This window comes from Heterocephalus glaber, unplaced genomic scaffold (assembly GCF_053883595.1).
Source record: "Heterocephalus glaber isolate CG9 unplaced genomic scaffold, H.glaber_assembly_v1.0 deba00001523, whole genome shotgun sequence".
Lineage (NCBI taxonomy): Eukaryota > Metazoa > Chordata > Mammalia > Rodentia > Bathyergidae > Heterocephalus > Heterocephalus glaber.
Window position 1 is genome coordinate 31,203,397 of NW_028258327.1, and position 26,756 is coordinate 31,230,152.

General features: G+C 43.1%; 1 protein-coding gene across 1 annotated transcript in view; it reads left to right on the top strand.

Annotated features, from left to right (window-relative positions):
- Positions 1 to 26,756, top strand: part of Igf2r (insulin like growth factor 2 receptor) — a 134,527-nt gene that overhangs the window by 834 nt on the left and 106,937 nt on the right.

Sequence of the window (26,756 nt, forward strand, 5' to 3'; positions counted from 1 at the left end):
TGGTTTCGTTTGCTAAAAGATTTCCTCCGCCGTCGGTTTCCACTTTTTTCTTTAAAGTAGATTTTCAACAGTAGGTGATTTTTGTTTCCTTCTCTCGGTTGGGGGTCTGGATGGTGGTTATCTTGTATTGGCTTTCTAGACTTTACCCTTCACTTCTAGCCAACTTCCTGTCTAGTGGCCACATGATGTCATTGTCTCGAGTGGATTATTCTAGTGGAGTCTTCTGCTCTGGGAACCTCGATTGTGTAATCACTGGTCCCATGGAAGTTGGTTGGTGTTTGACAAGGACCAAGAGTCGCAGGCCGGGGAACTTCCGTGTCCAGGACTTTTTGACTCACCTTCTCTGGACTGTTTAGGATAATAGGAAACCCAGCTTTAAATATTTTTAAAACTTTGTTAACAAGGGAATGGGATGAGTTCTGAACAGGCCATGAGTTTCCCCTGTTGCACTTTGCAAGGAACTTTCAAAATGAACTTGATCCTATTTTGAGCTGTGGTAGGGCTTATGGGATGCTTGTTTTCCCCTTGTATCAGAGATAGTTTATTAGCACCATGAGTTCAAAATTTGCAGAAATTATTGTTCTAGGGAGATTGATGCTGACTTGAGTAGAAACTCTTTGGAAAGGCCCAGCCATATTCTGTACTTTTTCTTTTCTCCTCCTCCTCCTTTTGTCCTTCTCCCTCTCCTTCTCCTTCTCCCCTCCCTCTCCCCCTCTCCCCCTCCTTTTTTTTTTTAAATAGACAAGGACTCACTGAATAGTTCTGGCTGGACTTGAACTCACAATGTGGCCCAGGCTGGCCTCAAACTCATGGTGATCCTCTTACCTCCGCCTCCTGAGTGCTGGGATTACAGGCCTGCACCACCATGCCTGGCTCTTTTCCCTTTTTTGGAATGGAGTGGGTGGCAGGAGGAGGAGTTTGGTGCACTGTAGTTTACAGACCTGTCAGCTGCCTCAAGAGTATTGTTGCTCTGGTAACTTCATGATATGGAGGAAGGGCAGCAATTTAAACAAGGTCAGCCTGAGAAGCATTTAGAGCAGGAAGTTTTGGAAAAAAGCGCCATGACCAACGACATCCATAAAAAATTGGCACAGCTGGGCTTCTGGTGTTGAAGCTAATTGGAATTCATTTCATAATAATTAAGGTTCAAGTTGGCCTTGAGGGCAGACTGACACTGACTGATTCAGAGGCCCTCACTGGTGCATTGGGTTAGCATCACAGTGTCTTGAACTTGTGTTTGTTCACCTCATTTCCGGGTGGAGCACAGCCCTGGTCCAGGAGGAATGGCTTTGAAATTTACATACTCTGGCCAATGTGCCTTGTGGGCATGATTTAGCCAGTGCCAGAGAGGATTCTGAGGATGATGTGCATTGTTAGTGTCTTCTAGTCTTTGACTATTTTTCTTGTCTGTTTTTTTGGACACCGGGGATCGAACTCAGGACCTTCCGCTTTCGAGGCAGGTGGCGGAACCACTAAGCTAAATCCCCAGCTCCGTCTTTGACTGTTTCTAAAGTTGGTATGTCTAGTTTTTCTGTCAGCTTTCCTCTGAACAGTAAACCTCCCAGTCCCTTCAGAGATAGGCTTTATACACTTTTCCCTTGTCCCTGACCTGTAGTTGAACACGGAGACTTGTTTAGAGCTACTTGGTCTCCATTCTAAACTCTAAACTCATTACCTGCAAAAGAAGTAGCTACTTGGTCTCTAAATTCTATACCTGCAAAAGAAGTTTTTGCTATGTGTTTTTGCAGTGCTGGGAGTCAAGCCTGGGTCTTCTGCTTACTGGGAAAGCAATTGATCTATCACTGAGCCACACCCCAAGCACTTGTGTTCCTTTTAAATCACTATCTCTTAAATGCTTAAGGCTTCTCTGGAGAATATGGGAAATAATCTGTGTACTGTTATGAGATAAAGTGGCTCAACATTCCTTAACTCTAGCATGTACTTGAGGGACGGGATGTGAGCTCATCTGTTATAAAACTTCTGAGGAAAGATATGTGAGCTGATGTAAAAAAAAAATCCAGTATGAAAAGTTTCAGTGGGCATCACAAAGCAGGCTGCTTAAGCTGCCTGTTTATTGTGTTCCTGGGCTCCATTGTGGAAATATGAATAGCTCACCTTGGTCTATATTCCTACAAAATCCTACAATTGTTATTGTTTTTGCCACTTGCTCACAAGGCAGTTTCCTACCTAGAGAGGGATCACAAGCTGGCTGTTTAAAATGAGAAATACTTTTTTTTTCCTGTTGTAAATGGTCTCGGTTGTGGTTTGGTGTGCAGGGGAGTCCCTGGGACCTGCTGTCCCAGACACCATGCAGCTTCTTGAGAGCCCAAGGTGGAAAAGAGTTTGTCTGGAAAAGATGGAGTTGGATTTTTGGGGAAACAGCTTCTCCTCCCAAGCCCAGCTCTCTGGAACTTTTTTTCATCTGTAGTACTGTAGGACCCTGGAAGGCAATTCAGGCCTGCTACTAGGATGCTGGGTACCAGTAGGGCCCTCATATTGTGGCAAAGCTTTGGGGTGAGGTTGGGCTCTGACCATTCCTGGGGTAGGGGTGCAGTTCTGGAGAAAACAGCATTCAGGACCTCCATGTACCTGCAGAGGCCTGCTGCTGTGGCGTGGGCATCGGACAGCAAGCAGAATAAGGCAAGTCCCCCAAGTGTATCTGGCTCACAGCAGCAGGTTAAGTGCTTGTACTTTGGAGAAACTCAATATTTTTTAAATGTCAAGAGGATTGCTGTGCCAGGTAAGCCCTGTACTGTGGAAAAAGTGCTTCTTACCCAGCCATTTTTTGGGAGGGAATGTGTGTGTGCAGAGCTGTTAGAAAGAACTTCTTTCCTGAGCCACTGTGACCGGTGGTGGGAGTGTCCTGGGTGGAGTGTGAGGGGCTGGAAAGAGTGTCTGAAGGTCAGTGAGGCAGGACCAATGAGAATAAGAGGGGCTGGGGGAGGGGACAGAGGCCAAGCCATGCCAAACCACCAGAGGTGACTAAAATGCTCTCAGCTAGTCATTGACTTCATTTATTACTGTGCTTTAAACTTTGTAAAATTCTGTATTATACATGTAATATGTAAGATTCCACCCTCTGCTTAGGTGTTAACACGTTTTAGGGTTGAAGTCTTAATAGTTTATACTAATAGAAAAGTGCATCTGTCTGGATTGATTTGGAGAGTTAACTACTTTATAGTTTATATGTAGGAAGTTTCTCCCCAACTGTTGAGTATAAATGCTGGAAAATTTTTATTATATTGAGGACAAGAGAATAATGAAGCAAGCTGGGAGTTGAGATTGATTTAGTTGCTATCTCTAAGGAGTTTTTTTTTCCCCCTCCTGCAGTTTTTCCAAAGGAACAGTTAATTGCTCATATGCCCAATTTGGACCACGTTAGCCTGGATCACATGCATTATATATTTGTATTTTTTAGACCATAAGTGTGTGTAGAAGCCTACGATTATTAATTATGTTTCTGTTAGGTCTAGTATATTCTTAGAAGAGCATCCCAATAAATTCCCAGGAAATGTATTCTTAATTGGGCCTTTTATCAATGTTTCATAGACAGAAGGATTTTTAGAAGATAGGGCTGAGACCAATATTTCAGGTGTTCTTTATTTTGACCATGCTACATAATCTGTATTGTCCTGGACAGAGAGAATTCAACAGGGCTCCAGAACCGCATTTAGTGGAGAGAGTGGCTCATCACTGTGTGGGTGCTGTTCTTTGTCATCATCTTTTTCTTCTTTGGATTGGCCCAGGCATAGATACTGTATCTCTCGATAATGCCCTAGCTGGTCATGGTTGGTGTATGAAGAGGTGGAAATAGCTGTTTGACTTTCTAGGACTTGGCCAGCTGTGACCCAAAGTGGTTGTACCAGCCTGTGTTCCTGCCCATAGTGTGTGTGTTCCATTTGTTTTATATATATCCTTGTCAGAGGTTACAGGTTTGCATCACCACATCTAGCTCTTCTTTTATTTATTGGAATAACTAATGATATTGAACATGTTCATATACACAGGGCTTATCTGTCCTGTGTACCTCTCTTGTAGTGTCTTTGAAAAATAACTTTTGCCTTCCTCATTTCTTCCTTTTTTTTTGTGGTACTGGGGATCGAACTCAGGACCTTGCATTTGTGAGGCAGGTGCAGTGCCACTGGGCTAAATCCCCAGCACAAAGGAATTCTTTTATTTTGCTACCAGGGATTGAACTCAGGTCCTTGCGCTTGTGCAGCAGGCGACGAAACCACTGAGCTAAATCCCCGGCCCGCCTTCCTCATTTCTTAACAGTTTTTTGGGGTCTTCTCTCTATTGGAGTTTGAGAGTTTTTTGCATATTCTTGGCACAGGTCCTTTCTAGGGTATGTGTAATGTTTGTCCTGAGTGTTTATTTCCAACCTTTGCTTCCTCATTGAAGAGCATATATATTTTAAATTTGATGGACTCTAACATATTAATTATTATTATTATTATTTTTTTTTTGCGATGGTATTGGGGATTTAACCCAGGACCTTGTTCATGTTAGATAAGGACTCTAACACTGAGCTACATCCCTGGTCCTTACTTTTAAATTTTGAGATAGGATCTCAGTAAATTGTCCAGGCTGGCCTTGAGCTTGCAATCCTCTTGCCTCAGACCTCTGGAGTAGCTAGGATTATAGGCATGTACCACTATGTCTGGCAAACTTTTTTTGCTGTCTTGTGCTACTAGAGATTTATCCTAGGGCCTTGTGCATGGTAGGCATCAATATTTTTTAGGGGTTTATACTTTTTTGTCTTGTTCTATTTTTTGAGACAGGGTCTCACTGTATAGCTCAAGCTGGCCTTGAATTCACTGTGTTAGCCCAGGCTGGCCTTGGCCATCCACCTGCCCCAGCCTCCTCAGTGCTGGAATTACATCCATGCCTGTTGTAGTAGTTTGTACTTTTTGTAGTCTCAGAAATCTTTGCCTTCTGCAGAATTTCACAACCTTAGCACTATTGCTATTTGGGCAGGATAATTGTTGCAGGAGCTGTCCTGAGCGCTGTAAGATGTTAAACAGTATTCAGAGGCCAGGGTAGCATTTCTGGTCTCTATCCAGTAATGCTAAGATTACTTTCCACCCCTTTCCCTCTATGTGACAAGGAAAAAAGTCTCCAGACATTTCAGATGGTTCCTGGGGTACTAAACTATTTCTAATTGAAGAGCCTTTATCTACCTCAGGTCACAAAGGTTCTCTCCCATGTACTTCTAGAAGTTCTAAACTTTTAACTTTTATGTTTAGCTTTATAGTCAGTTTTTTGTTTTAATTTTTACATATGATGTCAAGAAAGGGTGAAAGTTGAGTTTTTTTCCATGAGTGTATATAGTTTTCTTAATGCTATAGGTGGGATTCTGGCAGCTGAATTTTAAAGTGAGATTTGGCAGTAATTTCCTTTGCTGTGCTGTTCATGACTGATTTGTTATCAGGAATATGTTTGCTTTGTGGAAGCAACTAGCTAGCATTTAGTACAGTATTTCTTTTTTGTATGCAGTGGTACCATTTTTGTGTAAACTGTGCATTTCCTTTTCCGTACATTTTGGTAGAAGTTACCAGCAACTCCACTGGCACCCGGTACCTTTGAGGAGGTAGAGACAAGTGGGGGAAGTTTAGTTATAGATTCAGTTTTCTTTTCTTTTTTTGTCTATTCAGGTTTTCTATTTTTTCTGAACCTGTTTTTATAATCTCTTTTTGTAGAAGAATGTCATTTTAATTACATATGCATATACAAATGTGCAGCATGCTCTTTTATAGTTTTCAAAGTACTGTTTTGTTTGTAGGTTAATTTTACAAAGTCCTGAGCTCTTTTATCCCTTACCAAAGATTTGTTTACTTTTAGTCTTTTTTTTTGGTACCGGGGATCGAACTCAGGACCGGGGATCGAACTCAGGACCTTGCGCTTGCGAGGCAGGCGCCCGGAACTACTGAGCTAAATCCCCGGCCCTGTTTTGTTTTGTTTTTTGAGGCAGGGTCTCCCTTTGTAGTTCAGGCTGGCCTTGAACTCACTGTGTAGCCTCGAACTCTGCCTCACCCTCCTGAGTGCTGGGATTATAGGCATGCCCCACCACGTCCGGCTTGTTCAGTCTTTTAAAAAGAATTAGCATTTTGTTTTGAACGTCATCTTTTATATTTACTTTTGATTTTGTTTTTTTTAAAACATTACTGGGATTGAACCCAGGGCTTTTGCACTGAACTACATCCCTCGCCCTTTTTGATTTTTTAATTTAGAGACAGGGTCTTGTGAAGTCACTACATTGCTGAGGCTGGACTTGAACTTGTAATCCTCCTGCCCCATCCTCCTAGAGTGCTGCGATTATAGGCATGCACCATCACTGTATAGTACTTTTTTTTTTTTTGTACTTTTGATTATATTTATATTCTCGCCTACTAATTCAGGTATGTCTAACTTGTAGCAAAAATTTACAGGGCCAGGGATTTAGCTCAGTGGTGCTGTGCCTGCCTTGCAAATGCAAGGTCTTAAGTTCAATCCCTGGTACCAAAAAAAAAAAGTTACAATAAAAAATAATAAAGAAGTTTTAACCAGGTGTGGTGGTGCATGCTTGTAATCCGAGCACTCAGGAGGTTGAGGCAGGAGGATCATTGTGAGTTTGAGGCCAGCCTGGACTACATAGCAAGACCCTGTCTCAAAACAAACAAAAAAATCAAAAAAAAAGGAAAAAAAAGTTTTGTTACTTGTGTGTGTTCACTCTATTATGTATTTTATATGTGGCCCAAGATAATTCCCCTCCTTGGGAGGGGAAGAAAAGGCAGCTACTCTTGCTACCTCATTTTTTAATTTCTATTTCAAATTGAAACTGTGGCTCTTTTATTTTAAGTCAGTTTACATAATTAAGAAATGTATTTATTTCTGTATGTTTTTTTCCCAGAATCCCATAACACTCTTACAGGGTTAGTTTTGGGGAATTGAATCCAGGGGCTTTGCACTGAGCTACATTCCTAGCTCTTTTTAAATATTTTTCCCTTTTTTTGGAGCTACAGATCAAACCCAAGGTCTCATGAATGCTAGGCTTGTGTTCTACCACTGACCTGTATCCCCAACCCTTGCCAGCTCTAATTTTTTAGAGACAGGGTCTCATTGAGATGTTAAATTGCCCAGGGTGTGTGCAAACCCTCTACCTCAGCCTCTTGGAGTGCTGAGATGACAGGTGTGTGCCAGCCATCAAGCCCCATTTACAGGTTTTGATAACATGACCATCCCTCATCCTTCTCATTCTGTGTATTTCCTTCTTGTTCCCAAAAGTTCTGTCTAGTTAAACTTCCTGGGCTCCTTAAAAAAAATTTTTGTTTTTTTTGTAGCAGGGATCAAACTCAGGACCTTGCACTTGCAAGGCAGGTGAGATGCCACTGAGCTAAATCCCTGGCCCAAAAATTTAAAATCTTTTTTCCAGGTGCTATGGTCTGGTTATATCTTTAGTGACCTCCCCACCTCAGGGATTTATGTATTGAGATTTAATCCTCATAGTAAGGTATTAAAAGGATGGCAACTTAATCCAATTTAGGTCTTAGAGGAGGGGCCCATGGAGATGATTAGGATTAGGTTGGTAGGGTAGAAACCCCACAATTAAGTCCTGGTGGCTTTATAGGAAGGAGAAGAGACCCGAAATGCACATCCACACACCTTCCTGTCTCTTGTCTCTTGCTGGTGATGCTCTGTGCCACCCCTGGAATCCCTCAGCAAGAGGCCTGTGCCCCTTGGACTCGCACCTCCAGAACCATGAGCCAAAATAAACTCTATAATAAAGTCAGTCTGCTTCAGATGTTTTATTAATATGAACACAATGCACTGATACACCATGTAATTAGATTTTGGGGTTTTATTTTTTCCGTTGTGGCCAGTAAGTGTGGTGGAATTTCCCTTGTGGCCTAGCACCTAGTCAAGTTGGGAGTGCTGTATGTGTTTGGAAAAATTGTTCTGTTTAGGTCAGGGTTATTCATTATGCTGGTCAGCTTTTCCTTTTCCTAACCTCCTCTTGGTCCTGCTTGATGTTTCTGTTGTCTTTGTGCATTGTATCTGGATTCTGCTCTAGACCAGGTGTGGAAGGATGCAGCATGCTCTGCTGCTGCCCTGTGGCCTTTGGTCTCCAAACTCACACCCTTGTGATTCTTTCATAGAGATGAGACTGCTCTCATTGCCCTGAGAGTGTAAAGTTCTGCCCTGATGGCTCTCTTGATTCTTTCTGCTGGGGCCTAGCTTTTTGGTTGCAGTTTATCATTTGGTGTTCATGGTATTGGTGCCTTTCTGGGAGTGGGTGACTTGATGTGCTCTGTGCAGTCTCCTTTTGCACATGTGTTGTCTCTTCTTGCAGCTGCGCAGGTTAGGCCTGGAAATAGATGTTGTAACTTGGTGTAAATTGTACCAAGGCCGGGTGTGGTGGTGCACGCCTGTCATCTCAGCACTCTGGAAGCTGAAGCAGGAGGATTGCCCAAGTTTGAGGCCAGCGTGGGCTACATAGTGAGTTCAAGGCCAGCCTGAACCACATAGTGAGACCCTGTCTCGAAAAAAAAAAGCTCTAGGGAGGTGGGGGTGGGCAGGGTATGCCTGTGGGTGCTCCTGGAGTGCCAGTCCTTTCTCCCTCCTGAGAAGGACCCCAGTGCGCCTCCTGCAGGGAGGCAGTGCTGACCCCTGCTGATTTCAATTGGCAGAGGTACGGGTCCTGTCTGCATCCTGGATGGGATCTGGATAGTTGAGTGGCTGTCATGCCATTTCCCTCTGGGACTCATTTTCTTCCTCCGGACAGGTGGGAGTCCTTTCTGGAAGCCACTGTCCTTGTTTTGAGCCCATACTCCCCTCTTCACAGGCGTTGGGCAAGTTCAGGGCCTTTGAGTCCTTTCCTTGGGGGTCCTGTGGGGTGCTGCACATGCTTCCTGGCAGCTGGATGTGTGGCCCAGCCTGGGTGTTCGTCATGGCAGTGCTGGTGGTTGGGGCTGTTAGTGACTCATTTTCCAGCCTGTCACTCGACATCCCCATGTTCTCCTCCGTTAGTGTCTTGGGGTTTTGGCCTCAGTGAGTGAGTGCTTCCTCCTCATCTGTTGGCATGCATAAGAGACTCCTGAGGAAGAAAGGTTTCTCCTGTTTGAAACAGTTTGAAAGCCTCTGCACTGTCAGTCTCTAGGTCCATCTTGGGTGCCGAATTCTGAGATTCTGAGTCATGCAGCTTCCTCTCTGACCCTCACGCCCTGGCACCTAATGGGGCCTGTAGGCCTTGGGTGGGTGACAAGTGCCCTCTCCTGCCTTACCCAATCCCTCCTGGGGCTTCGGCCTGGGCTGGAAGCAAGAGGGCCTCTTTGTTTCCCTCTGGTTTCCCTCTCGGAGGAGTCAGGAAATCCTGGGTCAGCTCTCAGGGCTCCCATACTCACCTGGACCTGACTCACCAGGCCTCCCCAAGGGTGGGTAGTGGGTGCTGGGTGGCAGCATGTCTCCATTAGGTGGGAAGAGACCTAGGCCAGGGAGGCAGAGTGGCCCCCCTTCTGAACTCCACCAGGCTGGATAGCTGGAGGCCAGAGGCTGCTGGCTCAGTCTCAGAGGTGCCCAGGGCACTGCGTCATGCCCTATTTTTGTCTCTGTTAGCCAGGGCAGAGGACAAGTCTGAGCGAATCCTCTACAGTCCCTCCAGTTCCTGGGAGTATGAACTTTGCCCTTCCCATCAGCCAGGGATCTTTGTGGGGCCTTTCTTCTCCCGTTGTGCTTCCAGAACCCCACAGGCAGCCATTGGTGAGCAAACAGGTGGAGGGCAAGGTCCTCCAGAGAGGGAAGCAGTTCTGTATTCTTTACAAAGGAGAGGCTAGGGAACCAAAGAGGTAGACCTGTTGATCCTAGTTTTGTTTTAATATAGAGAGGGACCTAGGGAACGAGTAGGGAATGTGTAAACCGTGAAAAGCGGCCTTTGCAATTCTGCATACCCTTGGGTGGGCTTGGAAGGAAGTTTAGGAGGTGGCTTTTGAAGCAGAGAATGCCTGTTTCAGTGCCATGACAGTATTCCTCATACCTAGTGTGTGGTGTCACATCCTGTGCCCAGCAGATGCAGAGAGCTCACGTAGGAGTGGCTTGACTGTTCTGGGTGTAAAATTAAGTTGGTGCCATCTGATTCGTCTGTTCCCCAGAATCAGCTACAAATTTAAAAACAGCTGTTTTGTTCTTAAAAACTCAAATACTCCCTGCTCCCTACCCTGACCTGCAAATAGAACACCCCACCACCAGCATTGAAATGCCAAAAAGTGGGTTTCTTAGAAGTGATGAGGGTGCTACTCAGTGAGTCATCTTTGTTCCTCCCCCCCACTTCCCACCTGTCACCAGCTGTAGAAGTGCTGTTTCCACACAGTGAGAAGCTACCACACACAGTGAGAGGAGTTGACCCTTCAGAGAGGGCTGTGTGAGTCAGCAGTGTGGCAGGCCACGACTTCCTATGATACTGAGAGCAGAGGTGTTCCCTCGGGCTGGGAGACTGGAGCAACTCTTTTCAGAGGGTCCACCAGGTGGAATGAAGTGTGCAGGTAACAGGGAAGAGCCTCCCAGAACCTGCAAGAATCACCATGACGTGCTTGAGACCAAAGGGGCCAATGTGGCTTGGGTGGCCTGGGCGCCTGGGAGAGAGGACAAGAGGGGACAGGACAGACATGGCAGGAATTAGCCTGGGGCCAGGTCCCAGTGGCTGATGTAATGATTGGAGTCTTTAGAGGGTTTTGATAGATTGAAGGAGATAATGGATGTTGTAGTTGCTTCACTTTAGTGCATAGCTGCTTTTTTCCCCTCTTGTAAATTACCTTTAAGTTGGTGAGTTGTTTACTGCTGGGATGTAGTAGAGATAGCATGTGCTCTGGTACACAGCAGGACTCTTCAGTGGTTTGATCACTTTCTATTTTTTGAGACTGGATCTCACCAAGGTGCCCCATTTCCTAGGCTAGGCTCAGACTTATGATCCTCTTGGCTCAGCCTCCCAAAGTGCTGGGATTACAGGCATGTACAGCCCTACCTGCTCTTGGCTTGGCCACTTTCTGAATTTGTGATGGCAGGCCAGGCTAAACCCTCAGTTGCCTGTGGTATTTGTGTCTGTAGAAATGGGAAAAGGGAAGTGCCTGTCTGCAGAGTGGGTGAGGGTTAGGAGTGAGTGTGGGGCTGTGACTGCTCAAGGATGTTCCCCAGATTCTTGGATTAGGTGAGGTACAGCTGTTCTTTTTCTTTCTTTCTTTTTTTTTTTTTGAGAAGGGATCTCACTGTGTATTTCAGGCTGGCCTTGAACTCACTATGTAGGCTAGGCTGTCATCTGTTCTTTTTATGAATGGAGGGAGTGAAAGCTGATTGTGCTTGATGAATGTGCTGTTTCCCTTCCTCTGGGTTTTCAGTTTACTGAGTCTGTATGCCAGTCCAGCATTTGACCCCAGCATCTTCACAGAAGAGACTACTGTCCTGCATCTCCGGCACCTAGTAACCTCATTAACAATGGGACCAAACCAGCTGAGCTCACTGGTCAGTGTAGCTCACTTTCCCTCAGTTTAGGGCCCTAAAGGAAAGGCAGTAGAGCCGCACATCCTGGTGCATGCCTGTAATCCCAGCATTCTGGAAGTTTGAGGCAGGAGGATTGCAAGATTGAGCCTAGCCTGGACAAGTTAGCAGCTTAGACCCTGTTTCACACACACACAAAAGGACTGTGGATGTAGATCTATTTGCATGAATGAGTTGGGTCTGGGAAGGTTTTCTGGAACTTTGATGACAGGGCAGAGGAGACTGAGCAGTAAGGGTGAACTCTGCACTGCAGGCTGGCATTAACTTTAGTCACCTTCAGACATCCACATAGTGGAGAGGGGTGAGCTTTTATTGCACCCTTTTATGCTGTGAGGAATAAAGCAAAGCATGAGATCATATGGACAGTTACTGGGCACACTAAGGTCTCATCCTGGAGCAGGGCTTAGGGTTGAAACAGTGGCTGCCTGCAACCCACATGGAGTTGATTGTGGCAGAGGGGATGTGTCGTGTCCTTGAGGGGCTTGGTTGATCCTTATGGCAGGATCGTTTTTCATGTGTAGGGGACTTGCCAGCTCCTTGCAGTGAAATCTCTTCAGGAAACAAGTGTCCTGTTCGCCAGCTCCTTGACAGGAGTTCTGGTTCATTGAGCTCTCTTCTGGTGGCAGAGCTAGAAGCTAGAAGGCATGGGGTTGGGCAGCCCAGTTCTTGCCTTATCTTGAGCACAAGTCCCAGGAGGAAGCTGGTGTGTGTGTGTGTGTGTGTGTGTGTGTGTGTGTGGCATCCCTGGACTTCTGTCTTGAGGCCTAGTTCCTCAGTTTGAACAGGCACCCGCCCCGCCCTCCCCTTCCAGTTCCCCACCAGTACCTTGTGACACTCCTTTGGGAGGCCCCAAGTAGAGTTACCTTTTCTGTAAACTCAGTTTTTAAGCATCTGAAGCCTTCTGTTGATTGGGATGGAAGCCTTAGATCATAGCTCTCTCAAAAGCATCAAGAGTCCCTGGTCTTAGTGTTTGTCTTACAGTAACCTTGTGGGCTAGCTGGGTTTTGTGGATGAGAAAGTTGGGGCTCTGAGAGAGTAAGAGTGTCTGTCATGCAGCCTGGCTGCCCTTGAAGGATGGGATCAGGCCTGGGTTCAGGTGGTCTTCCCACAGCACCTTTTGGGAGGACATTCCCCTCACCCTGCCTACGTTTCCTGTTATACCTGTCAGGATGCTGCTTCACATGCTGCTGGCCCTTTGGCTCTGACATGTTTCCTTTGGCTCTGACATGGACTTCAAGGTCACAATTGACGTAGAGCTCCAGTGGAATCTTCCCTGTACAGCTGACTTTCTGTTCCCAGACCCTGCGTAGTGATCTGGAATAACTAAAGACGGATGTCTGGCATTCTCATATCCTTTTCATTTCTTTCTATCTATCTATCTATCTATCTATCTATCTATCTATCTATCTATCTATCTATTTATTTGTTTGTTTGTTTGTTTGTTTTTGAGCAGGCTTCGTATCTTTAGCCACACCTTTGTAGCTTTGTTAAGAAGGAAGTGAAGTACTTCCTATATATGCCTGGCCCTGCTGGGTCAAACTCATGTGTTTGCCGGCCTCATCTGCCAAACCACTTTTTAATTTATTTACTTATTTTTGTCTTATAGTGTCAGCAGTGGGAAGTTGTCAGCAATGGTTGTGCTCTGCTTTTGCCACATTGTCCACTGGGGGACCTGTTCTTTTCATGCTCTCCTTCCTATCCTCTTTCCTCTTAGTTTAGAGACTGGTCAAGGTTTTTTCCCCTTTCTTGAATTGTATTTTATTTTATTTTGGTTCTTTTTTTGGTACTGGGGATCGAACTCCGGACCTTGTGCTTTGAGGCGGGGGCTGGAACCATTTTGGTTCTTTTCAGTTAGAGTCTCAGTATGTAGTTCAGGCCAGACTTACTCAATATGTAGCCCGTATTGAACTGGTGGTGATCCTCCTGCCCTAGACTCCCGAGTACTGTAGATTACAGGTGTGTGCCATCATGCCTGACTGAAAAAATTGTTTTCGAGACAGTTTTACTAAATTGCCCAGGCGGAACTCAAACTTGGAATCCTTCTGCTTCAGCCTCCCAAGTGCTGATATTACAGATGTATGTTACCACACTCGGTTTAGGTCCAGACCCCCCCCCCCCCACCCAGGGTAATTTTTAAAAAAATATTTTATTCTTTTATTGGTACATTTTAGGTATACAGTACGTTTACATTTATCATTGAGTGTACCTGTACATGATGTATCTTGGTTCTTATTTTTCCCCATTCCCTGTGCGCCCTTCACCCCCTCCATCCTTCCCTATTTACATAGACTTTGTTTCAATTTTTTTTTCTTGTCTCATAATTTTTCCTTTCCCTTCTTTCCTTTCCCCTTCCTCTCCCAACACCCCTACACCTTTGGACCTTTTCCTATTTCAAATTATCAATTCTTCGTTTTAATCATTTTAATCCTTATTTACACTTTCAGTTTCTCACACTAGAGAGACTATTCGGTATTTACACATGTGTCCTATTTATTTCACTTAAGAGTATGGCCTCAATATGCATTCATTTAGCTATAAATGTCTCCAGTTTCTCGTTCTTTATGGCTGAGTAGTATTCCATTTTATAAAAAAAACCCACATCTTCTTTATCCAGTTTCCATATGATGGGCACTTGGGCTGTTTCCAAGCTTTAGCTATTACAAACTGTGCCACTATAAACATGGGTGCACATATATCGCTGTGGTATGATTCTTTTAATTCTTTTGGGAAGATACCCAGCAGGGGAAAAGCTGGGTTGAATAGGACCTCTAAGCCTAGTTCTTTGAGGTATCTCCATACTGATTTCCACAGTGGTTGCATCAATCTGCACTCCCACCAACAATGGAGAAGGGTTCCTTTCTCCCTACAGCCCCGCCAGCATTTGTTATTGGTTGATTTCTTGATAGCAGCCATTCTTTCTGGGGTGAGGTGGAATCTCAGGGTTGTTTTCATCTGTATCTCTCGAATGACCAGTGATGTTGAACATTTTTTCATATATTTGCTGCTTTTACATCTTTGTCTGAGAAATGTCTGTTCATTTCAGATGCCCATTTTTGAATTGGGTCTTTGAATTTGAGGGAGTCTGATTTTTTTTTTAATTCTTTATATATTCTAGATAGTAAACCTTTGTCTGAGGTACAGCTGCTAAAAGTTTTTTCCTACATTGTAGGTTGTCTCTTAGCTCTGTTGGTGGTTTCTCTTGCAGTGCAGAAGCTTTTTTAATAAGATAAGATCCCAGTTGTTGATTCTTTGTGCTAGTTCCCATGCTACTAACGTTTCGTTCATAAAGTCTTTTCCTATGCCAGTGTCTTCAAGAGTTCTACCTAACTTATCTTCCAGCAAGTTTAATGTTTCTGTCTTAATATTTGATCTCTAATCCACTTTGATCTTAGTTCAGTGCATGGTGATAGGTATGGGTCTAGTTTTAATCTTTGGCAGGTTGAAATCCAGTTTTTCCAACACCATTTGTTAAATAGGCTATCTTTCTTCCAATGAGGGTGTTTGGCTCCTTTGTGAAAGATGAGGTGGCTGAGTATGTCTGAAGTTGTTTCTACATCTTCTAATCTATTCCACTGATCCTCGTATCTTTTTCTTTGCCATACCATGCTGTTTTTTATCATAGTAGCTTTGTAGTATAGTTTCAAGTTGGGGATTTTGATACCCCCAGCCATGTTTCTGTTGCCTAGAATTGCTTTTGCTGTTTTAAGTCTCTTCTGGTTCCAAATGAATTTTTGAGTTGTTTTCTCTAGTTCTGTGAAGTATATTGTTGGAATTTCAATCAGCATTGCATTAAATCTATATAGTAGTTTTGGAAGTATGGCCATTTTCACTATATTGGTTCTTCCTACCCAGGAACAAGGGATGTCTTTCCATTTTCTTATATCCTCCTCGATCTCTTTTTTCAGAGTGCTATAGTTTTCAGTGTAGAGGTCTTTTGCTTCCTTTGTTAGGTTGATTCCTAGATATTTCTTTTCTTTGGGTGTTAATGTAAAAGAAATTGTTTCTCTAATTTCTCTCTCAGTGAGTCTGCTATTTGTGTATAAGAAGGCTGTTGGTTTTTGAGTTGTTGATCTTATATCCAGCTACTCCACTAAATCTGTCAATTAGGTCTAGAAGCCTTTTGGCCAAGTTTTTTGGGTCTTCCATGTAAAGTATCATATCATCACCAAATAATGACAGTTTAATTTCTTCCTTTCCTATCTTTATTCCTTTTCTTTCTTTCTTTTTTCTAATTGCTTTGTCTAATGTTTCCAGAACTATATTGAACAGAAGTGGTGATAGTGGGCATCCTTGTCTTGTTCCTGATTTTAGTGTGAAGGATTTCAGTTTTTGACCATTTAGTATGATGTTGGCTATTGGTTTTTCATAAATAGCCTTAATCAGGTTGAGATAAAGACCTTCTCTTCCAATTTTCTGTAGCGTTTTTATCATGAATGGGTGTTGGATTTTGTCAGATGTCTTTTCTGCATCTATTGAGATGATCATATGGTTATTGACCTTGACTCTGTTAATACAGTGTATTACATTTATTGATTTACATATGTTGAACCATTCTTGCATCCCTGGGATAAATCCAACTTGGTCAGGGTGTATGATCTTCTTGATGATCCTCTGTATTCTGTTTGCTGGTATCTTTTTGAGGATTTTTCCATCTATGTTCATTAGGGAGATTGGCCTGTAGTTCTCTTTTTTGGTTGGGTCTTTCTCTGGTTTTGGAATCAAAGTAACACTTGCTTCCAGGAATGAATTTGGAAGCCTTGGTTCCTTTTCAATTTCCTTGATGAGTTTAAAGAGTAATGGCAATAGTTCTTCTTTAAATGTCTTGTAGAATTCAGCAGTGAAGCCATCAGGACCTGGGCTTTTCTTTCTTGGTAAATTTTTTATTACATTTTCAATTTCACTCATTGTAATAGGGGTGTTTAGAATTTCTATATCTTCTTCATTTAACTTTGGCAATTCATATGTATCTAGGAATCTGTCCATTTCTTCTGTGTTTTCCATTTTATTAAGTACAAGTTCTCAAAGTAGGTATTGATGATCCTCTGAATTTCTGCTGGGTCTGTTGTGACTTCACCTTTTTCATTCTGAATTGCATAGATTTGGGCCTTTTCTTTCCTTTTTTTGATAGGGTTGGCTAAAGGTTTATTGATTTCATTTATTCTTTCAAAAAACCAACTCTTGGCTTCATTAGTTTTTTGTATCGTTCTCTTAGTCTCCATTGCATTGATTTCTGCTCTGAACTTTATAATTTCCTTGCTTGTAAGAGCTTTGGGTTTGTTATGCTATTCTTTTTCTAGGAGCTTGAGGTTCTGCATTAGGTTATTTATCTGAGTTCTCTTTGTTTTCCTAATATGGGCATTCACTGCTATGAATTTCCCTCGTAGAACTGCTTTCATTGTGTCCCATAGATTCCTGTATGTTGTACCGGCATTATCATTTACTTGTTGAAACTGTTTAATTTCTTCTTTAATTTCCTCTGTGACCCATTGGTTGTTCAGGAGGGTGGTATTCAATTTCCATGTGTTTGTGGGAGTTTTGTGGTTTCTTACATTATTGACCTCCAATTTTATTGCATTACGGTCTGATAATATACAGGGGATAACTTCAATTCTTTTACATTTACTAAGACATGTCCTATGAGCTAGCATGTGGTCTGTTTTGGCGAATGACCCGTGCGCAGCCAGAAAGAATGTGTATTCTGATTTTATGGGGTGGAATACCTTGTAAACATCTATTAAGTCCATTTGTTATAGCTTGGTTTAGGTGTAGAATTTTGTTGTTAATTTTTTGTCTAGATGATCTGTCTATTTATGATAGAGGGGTGTTGAGGTCCCCCACTACAATTGTGTTAGTGCTTATTTGCTTTTTCATGTCCATTAATATTTGTTTTATATAGTTGGGGGCATTCATATTTGGTGCATATATATTTAGGATTGTCATCTCTTCCTCTTGGATTGTTCCCTTCACAAGGATGTAGTGACCATCTTTGTCTCTCTTAATTAGTTTTGGTTTGAAATCTACCTTGTCTGCAAGTAAGATTGCTACCCCTGGTTTTTTCTGGGTTCCTGTGTTGTGGAGAACTGTTTTTCATTCTTTTTCTTTCAGTCTGTGAATTTCTTTTTGAGTTAGGTGTGTTTCTTGTATATAGCATATTGTTGGATTTTGCTTCTTAATCCATTCTGTCAATCTATTTCTTTTGATTTGTGAGTTGAGGCCATTAACATTGAGAGTTATAATTGATAGATATCAACTCATCCTTGTCATGATGTTTTGGTGTTGTTGGCTGTTTTATTTCTTATTTTTTTCCCCCTTTCCCTTTAGTTTCTTACCCCCTTTCCCTTTAGTTTCTTGCCTTGCCTGGTGGCTTCGCTCTGTTGGGGCTCATGGAGTTGTGACCCTCATTGTCTTTTTCTAGGATAGTGCTTAGAATTGTTTGGAGTGCTGGTTTGGTGTTCATGAAATTTCTCAGGTGTTCTTTGTTGTGGAAGTATCTAATTTCCCCATCAATTTTGAAAGACAATTTTGCAGGATACAATAGTCTAGGTTAGAAGTTATTTTCTTTTAGGGCTTGAAATACTTCACTCCAGGCTCTCCTTGACTTGAGGGTTTGTGTTGAGAAGTCTGCCGTGATTCTTATGGGCTTTCCTTTGTAGGTGATTTGTTTCTTTTCTCTAACTGCTTGTAGGATTTTGTTTTTCTGTTTGGTTTCTGGGATCTTGACTATTATATGTTGATGTGTAGATTTTTTTTGATCATGGCTAGTTGGAGTTTTACATGCCTTACTTACCTGTATGTCCAATTCTCCACCTGTGTCTGGGAAGTTTTCTATTACTTCTGTGAACAGTTTTTATATGTCAATTGTACTTTTTCCTGTTTTTTCATGGACTCCTATCAGTCTTATGTTATTCTTCTTTGCATCATCTAGCAGCTGCTGGCTTGATTTCTCATGGTCCCTTACTATTTTGAGGAGATCTCTGTTTTCATGGTCCTTAACTGCAATTCTGTCTTCTATGTCTGATATTCTAGCTTCAGATTCCCTTAATCTGCTCTGCATGCTTTCAGTGGAGTTTTTAATCTCCTGAATATCTGTTTGAATCTGTTTCATAGATTCCATTTCTTTCTTATGTTGGGCGATCATGGTTTCCATTTCTTTCTTATGGTGGGCATTCATGGCTTCCAGCATGTTTCTGAGCTCATTTATTTTTTTATCTGTTTGTGTTCTAGAGCCTCTAATCATGTCTTTCACTCTGCTCACCATCTCTGTACTTATCTGGGTAATTATTTCTGCTTTGGGTTTTTCTAGAGCCTCATTCATCTGTTTTGTTACTTCCTGTGCTGTCAGTTCAGGGTGTCCAGGTGGTTGATTATCAGAGTTTTCCACCTTGTTTCCCTCAGAATTTGCCTTTTGTGGGGTGGAAGTCTGAGTTCGTGCCTTACTTAAATGTCTTCTCATTTTTGTTTTTGGTACTTTCCTTGGTTTTTTCCTGGGTTGATACTTTGAAGTTGCTTATTGTAAATATCTTTGTTGATGTATTTAGAACACTTATGGAATGATTGCTTCTCAGAGTTGTCTTCCAGATATAGCTGGTCTTTAGGTTTTGAGTCTCTAATGGCTTTGAGGTGGTCTCATTTTCATTATACCAGGAAGGACAACTGATTAGATCAATCACAATGCCTTAGCCCAAGTGATACAATCAGCAGCACAGTAGCATCAAGTACCTCTTAGAAAATGACAGTTTGTGGTAGTTATTAATCTATCACCTTTAACTGTGTGAATTAAATCAAAGTCAAGGACCAACCCAACATATGTTGATAGTGAATAAACTCTTCAATATAGCAACTTTACCTTTTGGGATGGGGAGTTAGAAGGAGTTGGGGAGGGAGGAATAGGTAAGTAGAAGGATAGGGGAAGGTTATCAGTGAGGCCAGAGGGCATAGGCAAGAGAAGGAAAGAGAAGAAAAGAAAGATAAAGAAGAAATACAAATTAGGGGCAGAACAGGAACACAAAGGGAGATGAAGAACAATGTGGGACAGGGAGGGGGTGAGGCAGAGAAAGAGAAAAGAAAGAAAAAAGAGAAAAATAAAAATTTTTAAAGAGTAGCAAAGAAGGAAAAAAAATTAAGAATAAGAGCAAAAAAATAGTGGTAATTTTGAAAATAACAAATAAAAGATAAAAATGAAGGGCCTCCTTCAGGGTATGTCTCTGGTGTCACAATAGACAATGTGGCCAGCATTGTTCAATTATAAGTCAGTGAGTCTCAGAAGCCTGTCACAGACTTGTGAGATTCAGGCAGATTTCTGGCTGCAAGTCCCAAGTTGAGCTCCCTGTACTCCTGCAGGGTTGAACTCTGCAAGGATCTACTGCAGGTTCTAGCTGTCTTTCCCCTGAAGATAGTCCAGGTTCCGATGGGAGGTGATGATCCCTCCAACTTACCAAGCACGGTGGCCTGGTGTGCCTTTATTGCAGAGCTTCTCTTCACTTTTCCAGTGGGCTTCACTTTTCATCGGGGAGCCTGAGAGAGGCCCTCTCTCTGTTGTTCACTTCTGCTGCTGCCTCTGTAGCATAGATCCAAGTAGCTGTATAGCCAAGAGGCGCGAGAGGGCAGGTCTGTTGTTGCAGGAGTCTGTGTGGCTAAGCTGGAGGCTGGTGGGCGAGCCCGGGGGTCCTCACCAGCTAGGTCTCCTGATCGAAGGTGGGCGGAGTGAGCTGGACTAAGCAGGGCACACTCAGCAGACACCTGCTCTGCCCGCGCACATGGCCAAGCTCTAGGTCCAGAGTTTTGAGGTTATGGGGATAGATTTATAAGCTGGGAAATTGATAATAGAGGAAGATGATGGTAGTGAGCAAATGATAGTCTTGAATATTCTTTAGTGGACTTGGATGTGTGCCTAAAGTAGGAAAATAAGGTTGGAAAGATTGCCTTCTTTTTGTCTCTAAAGTGTTAGTGTTATTAACTCTTTTTTTTTGGACCGGGGACCGTAATTGGGACCTTGCCCTTGCAAGGCAGGCGGTGGAACCAATGAGCTAAATCCCTGGCCCAGTGTTGTTTACTCTTGATTCAGAAAAACACATTTGTCTTGACTAGTGAGTGTGTACTGGATCTTGGTATTGTATTTAGATTTAGCTTGTATATTTGCTGAAAGGAAAGACCAAATTACAGATTCACATATGCTTATTAGTTTCATGATTGATTCCATTTACCTACTTTACATAGTGATAATTGCAGGCTAGTAATAAAATTTTTAAGAGGTACATGGCCATCACTATTATAGACAGGCAAGTTAGGTAGATGATAGAAGGCAGTTAGAGAGGCACTGGGCACATGACAGAGTCAGGATGACCGGGCCTTGGCCAGATAAACAGGAGCCTGAGGTCAAGAGTTAACAAGAACTAATTGGACAGTTAAATCTAGGGATATAACGAGTGAGATAATAAATAAGGTGATGGATGGCCACCATGACAATTTCTGTTCTTACCTATCTGGAGAGCATTTCTTTCCTTCTACTTTATTCTTTTAACCATTTGGATAGGATAGCAGCCAAGAGACACCTGCAGACATGTGCTTGGCCCCTTCCTCTATTCCTCATAGGCCCACTTCTTGTTTAAGCATGTTGTAGTCCTATAGGTTTACCTTAATTTGACTCAGTGTGGTCTGAGCCATGGTCAATTTTTGGTATAAAAACTCTTAGACGAAGAGCCCTTGACAGCCCACGTTTGGGTCTTCTGACTATCGGGAGCTATTTCTCTCTTAAACATTTTCCTGTCTACCTCCTTTGTCCTCAGATTTATTCTTCAACTTTAGGAGACAGGTGCAGATAACGCTGTTGTGCCATGACCCCATAGAGACTTGCAGGGAGTAAGGAAGTAGAATTCTATACATCTCCACAGAGTATGGCTGTGTGACAGTAAATGACGAAGGGGAAGAAAGTTTGTGGAGATGTTTTGTGTTGGGGGAAACGAACCAGGTTTTGTAAGTTTTTTTTCTTTAAGGGGTTGGGCACACCATACATATTTCGGCCATCCAACTGTATATACTTTAATTTAGATGTTTGCTCTTTTAAAAATGGAAGAACTCCAGATTACACCTACAAGGTATTGTGCTTTTGCTGTGTAGCAATGCTGTGTAAAAATTTCAAGAAGTGTTGCACCACAATACCAATGTCAGATAGTTTAAACGCACTGTGTGGCTGTATCCCTATGACTGTTGTGTAGGGCCTTTCCTCCTTTGGACAGATGCATAGCTCTCATTCAGTGGCAGTGGTTCTGTGTGTCTCTTTGTTGTGCTTTTGAAGCTCGAGGCCTTTATGGCAGCCGATTAGATTTGGTCCCTCATTACTGTCCCTTGGTTGGTCTGAGTGTGACCCAGGTGGGTTTTATGGGTGGCATTTGCTGGAGCAGTACTGGGAAAGTAGAAATACTTTCCTGTCTCCTGGGTAGGTTCATAGTCTTTTAGTTGTCTGTTGGTAATCTGCCAGTATAGATATTATGAGATTTAAACCAGCAAGGTAACCTGGGCCACTGTACAGGTGTGGGCAGACTGCAGCACTCTTGGGTAGGTCCGCAGGTGTAGTAAGATCACCATCCTGAATGAAACAGTGTTCAGCTTGCTTTCTTTTTGAGACAGGGTCTTGTTATATATTTCAGACTGGCTTTGAACTCAGAGTGGTCCTCCTGTTTCAGCCTCCCGAGTGCTAGGATTACAGGTATATGCTATCATTACCTGAGTTGGCTTGACATGGCTTGGCTTGTTTTGGTTTGGCCTGGCTTTTCTTTTCATTAACTGGGGACTGAACCCATGGCCTTGCACTGAGCTATATCTCCAGCTCTTTATTTTTTTATTTTGAGACAGGAGCTCAGTGAGTTGCCCAGACTGGGCTGAAACTTTTGTTTTGTTTTGTTTTTTTGATACCAGGGATCGAACTTGGGTCCTTGCACTTGCAAGGCAGGTGGCGGAACCACTGAGCTAAATCCCCAGCCCTGGGTTCAAACTTTTGATCCTCCTGCCTCAGGCTCCCAGTATATCCTGGGCTTGTGTTAAGGGAAGGTCTCTGACTTTTGTAACCCAGTTGGCATACATATTTCAGCCACAGATTTCCTTTAATTTTAATTAATTAATTTATTTTTGGTTTTTTTGAGACAGGGTCTCACTGTATAGTCCACACTGGCCTTGAACTTGCTATGTAACCCACTCAGGCCTCAAACTCAGTGACAGTCCTTCCTTGGCCAGCCTGCTGAGTGCTAGGATTACAGCCATGTGCCGCCATGCCTGGTCCCAGAATTCCTTTTAAAATCAGTTATCATGCAAAGTCATTGGCTGTGTGTGAAACTCCTGTGTGTCCCTTTGTGTGAATCTGAGACAGGCAAACAGTGTCGGGTGATCATTTCTTAGTAGAGTCCATCACCAGCCTCAGTATGCATAGCAAGGCCAATGGGAAGGAGTGGTGGGGACTCCATGTTATTCCCAGTGGCGCCTGTAGGGCGTGAGAAGATGGTTGTGAAGGCAGAGCCTTTAGAGTTTGACACCTCAAATGCAAAGAGAAAGTAGAACCTGAGCCAGGGAAGGCAGACGACCTGGTGGGAACTTTTCAGGAAGCTCACAGCTTTCCCTAGCACTGTTCTCAGTTGGGCACAGCCCCTCTGCAGAGTCTGCCCTGTCCTACTACCTATGTGGGTCAGTACATGGCCTGGACAAGAAGGGAATTTCCACACTTAGGGTTATCATGTCTGTCTCAATAAAGGGATGACAAAATTTTCTGTGTAAATAGTGTTTTATTTAGTCAAATTGTACTCTAGACAGTTGGTTGCATAATATAACAGAAATTTGGAAATTTTTATGTCAAACAGAAGCTGTCTTTACTTTTTTTGGAGATGGAGACTCACTATGTACTTTAGGCTGAACTTGAATTCACCATGCAGCCTAGGCTGGCTTCAAAATCATGGTGATCCTCCTGCGCCAGCCTCCTGGGTGCTAGGATTATAGGTGGGTGCCACCACAGCCACCCTATCATTACTTATTGTGACAAGGTTTAAACTGTAGTTTTCTGGACTGTTTTGTCAGTTTTAGTGTTGTAATTAAAACAATCCTTCCTTCCTTCCTTCCTTCCTTCCTTCCTTCCTTCCTTCCTTCCTTCCTTCCTTCCTTTCTTTCTTTCTTTCTTTCTTTCTTTCTTTCTTTCTTTCTTTCTTTCTTTCTTTCTTTCTTTCTTTCAAGACAGAGTCTTGCTCTGTAATTCAGGCTGGCTTTGAACTCACTGTGTAGCCCAGGCTGGCCCTGAACTCTCAACAATCCTCCTGCCCTCAGCCTCTCCTCCTGAGTGATGAGATTATAAGTGTGTGCCACCATGCCCAGCTTTGAAATGGTATTTCTGAAGAGTTTCTTTGAAAGGTTAAAAACAAAATGAGTGAGTCAGCTCACCTTAGCAGACCAGCACTTGCCCTTGGGGCTCAGATTGATCTGGATTTATTTCTGGCTTTATCACTTCATAGCTGTGTGTGTTGGGCAAGTCTCAGTCTTTCTGAGCCTTGGACTCTTTGACTCCAAAGCTCAAGAATGTGGGAGACTTGAAGATGGTATCTAGTGCGCAAATGATACAGCTCAGAGTTAGTGCCTGCAGCGGTGGGGCTGGGGGAAGCCTTGTGCCAAGATGCACTCCTAGTCCATTGGCCCATTTCCTTTTCAGCATATTTATTGGTAAGTGGAGGTTGCATTGGGACTGAAGTGCAGGTGACCTCCTGGGTGGCCGTGGAAGCCAAGTAGGAGTAGGTCACAGTGATTTAAGACAGAAGGGATTGATTGGAGAGAGGAGAGCTTTTCCCTCACCTGTCCCAGAATCCTCCTTTTTTGTGTTATGTGCATGAGAAATAAATACCTACTTTGTTTTAAAAGAATAGTAGTTCAGCATCTGCTGGTCATGTTTCTGGGAGGGCAGGCTTTCCTGTCCCAGAGGGTTAGTGTCACAGACACCTGAGGCTTCTGTCCATTGAAGCCCAAGGATTCTGCAGGGTCGAGTCCCTGTGGGTGCGTGGCCCAGAGGGGTCACTGGGTGGCGTGTGGAATTTTCAGGCTTGCTTTGGCGTGGATGTGAAACTCTTGAGAGCAGGGAGGGGACCATCAATTAACAATGTTTTCCACCCTGGAAAGTGAGGTGCAGTAGCAAGGATTTGGCTTGCTTTTGGTAATTGTCAAAACCAGACTTGCACACATAGTTTGTTAATCAGAAGAGCAGTTTGTGGGAGGAGGCTGCCTGCTTCTAGGATAGTGTCTGAATTCTGCAAGATGGAGACCATGATGTGTCCAGCTCCCCGCTGACACCTTGGGCCACTGCATCACTCCCCACCTCCTTGGGTCCAGTCGCTTCCCCAGCTGAGATGGAATTCTGAAAACCCCTGCCCAAAGGAATGGTAGTTTGAAGAAAATGCCACTGGGCTTTCTTGCCTCTTCGGCTGCAGAAGTTGCTTGGTTATAGAAATATAACAGTTTTCTGTGTGAGTGAGTAAAGATACATGTCCACACAGCTTGCAGGCGTTTTCTTCCAGAGCTTTGTTTCTTGTTGAAATTTAAAACTTCAGTATTATAGCTTAGTTTTCCCTATGATTTATTATGTTCATGTTATTTTTTCCCTGCTTTTTTCCCTTATATCTTTACTTGTGTAAGCTCAGATAACTTAGTCGAGATATGGAAGGTGTGCTTTTCTGGGGCCTCTTGGTTGAGTGGTGTCATTTGCTTGGCTGTTAAGCCATACTGTTGTGGAAGGGTGGCTAATATTTTGGCTGTATATGTTAATTCCATTCCATTAGGGAATTTTCTAGCGGACTTTCGGCCAAAGTTATGTTTCAAAGATATCTAGATTTTTTTTTTAGTCTGTAGTACTTTCATTCTCTGGTTATCTAATATGATCATATAACTTTTAAACTTTTGTATCAGTGTAATTTTTGTTTAGTGTGCTAGTACATGTGTGTAGTACATATTGTTTGCATTCCTTGTGGGAAGTTGGTACATGTACATAACACATACTAATTTCTTTTTTCATCCCCCGTTTTTACCCTTCCTTCCCCCTCTCCCCATCCCTTGATCCCTTTCCTTTTTTCATACATGTTTGCAGGACATAATGTTTACACTCCTTGTGTGGAGTTGGTGTATGTACACAACACACCCCAGTTACTTTTTTTTTGGTACCGGGGATCAAACTTGGGACCTTGCACTTGTGAGGCAGGCAGTGGAACCACTGAGCTAACTCCCTGGCCCTCAGTTACTTTGTTTTCATCCTTTATCTCATCCCTCCCTCTCCCCAGTGTCAGTGTAGTTTTAATAATGATTTCACCCTAGGTCATTGTGGTGGCTTGGGTTTTATTCTGGCAAAAATCTACAGTCATCTAGTTTCAAACATATGATTTCTTTAAAAGTGCTGAGATGTTTATATTACCTTTAAGTTTATTATGAAATAGTTTTTAAGAAGTATTTACTACTGGGGAAACTACCATCTACATGGTAGTTTAATCTCACCAGGGTCCATGCCAGAGTTCATATAGTTTTGAGGTATATTTCATGAGTTTCCCAGAGAGATTATTTCAACCTTTCAACTGAGTGACGGTGCTGGAGTCCTCGTGATACCAGTCACTAGGTCCCCCCATCCCCCCTTGGGACATATTCCAGACATTCTGACTACGTATTCCAGGCTAGTCTTGAATTCACTATGTAGCCCAGGCTGGCCTTGAACTTGCAGTTATCCTCCTGCCTCAGTGCAGGGATTACAGGTGTGGACGGCACACCTGGCTGGGTTGGTTTGTTTTAAAACAGATATAACACCTATTGGAACCAGAATATTTCAAGTACTGACAGCCCACAGATGGTTTTATGGGCATTTGTTTTAGTGCGGTGATGTTCCTTTGTTTTCAAGTGACGTGACTAAGAACTCTGAGCTATCACTGCCCTCCTTCCTGTGCTGGGGGTGCATGTGAGTGCTGTGACCATGACAGGGAGGGGAAGGTGCCCTTCGCTGAGTGCTTAAGTTGACCTGGGAGAAAGTCCGTTTGCAGGTACTTTAATAGGATCCACTCATTCTTTTCCCACCATCACTTACATTTTCATAAATCTTGACAAAACAAGTGTGAAATGCAGACAGGCGAGAACGTAATCCAATAAGGCAAATTACTTCTTTTTAGGAACCCTGATTTCTAGGTCACCTGGATAATAGCCCTTGTTTTACTCTTTCATTTCTCTTCTATTCCCCA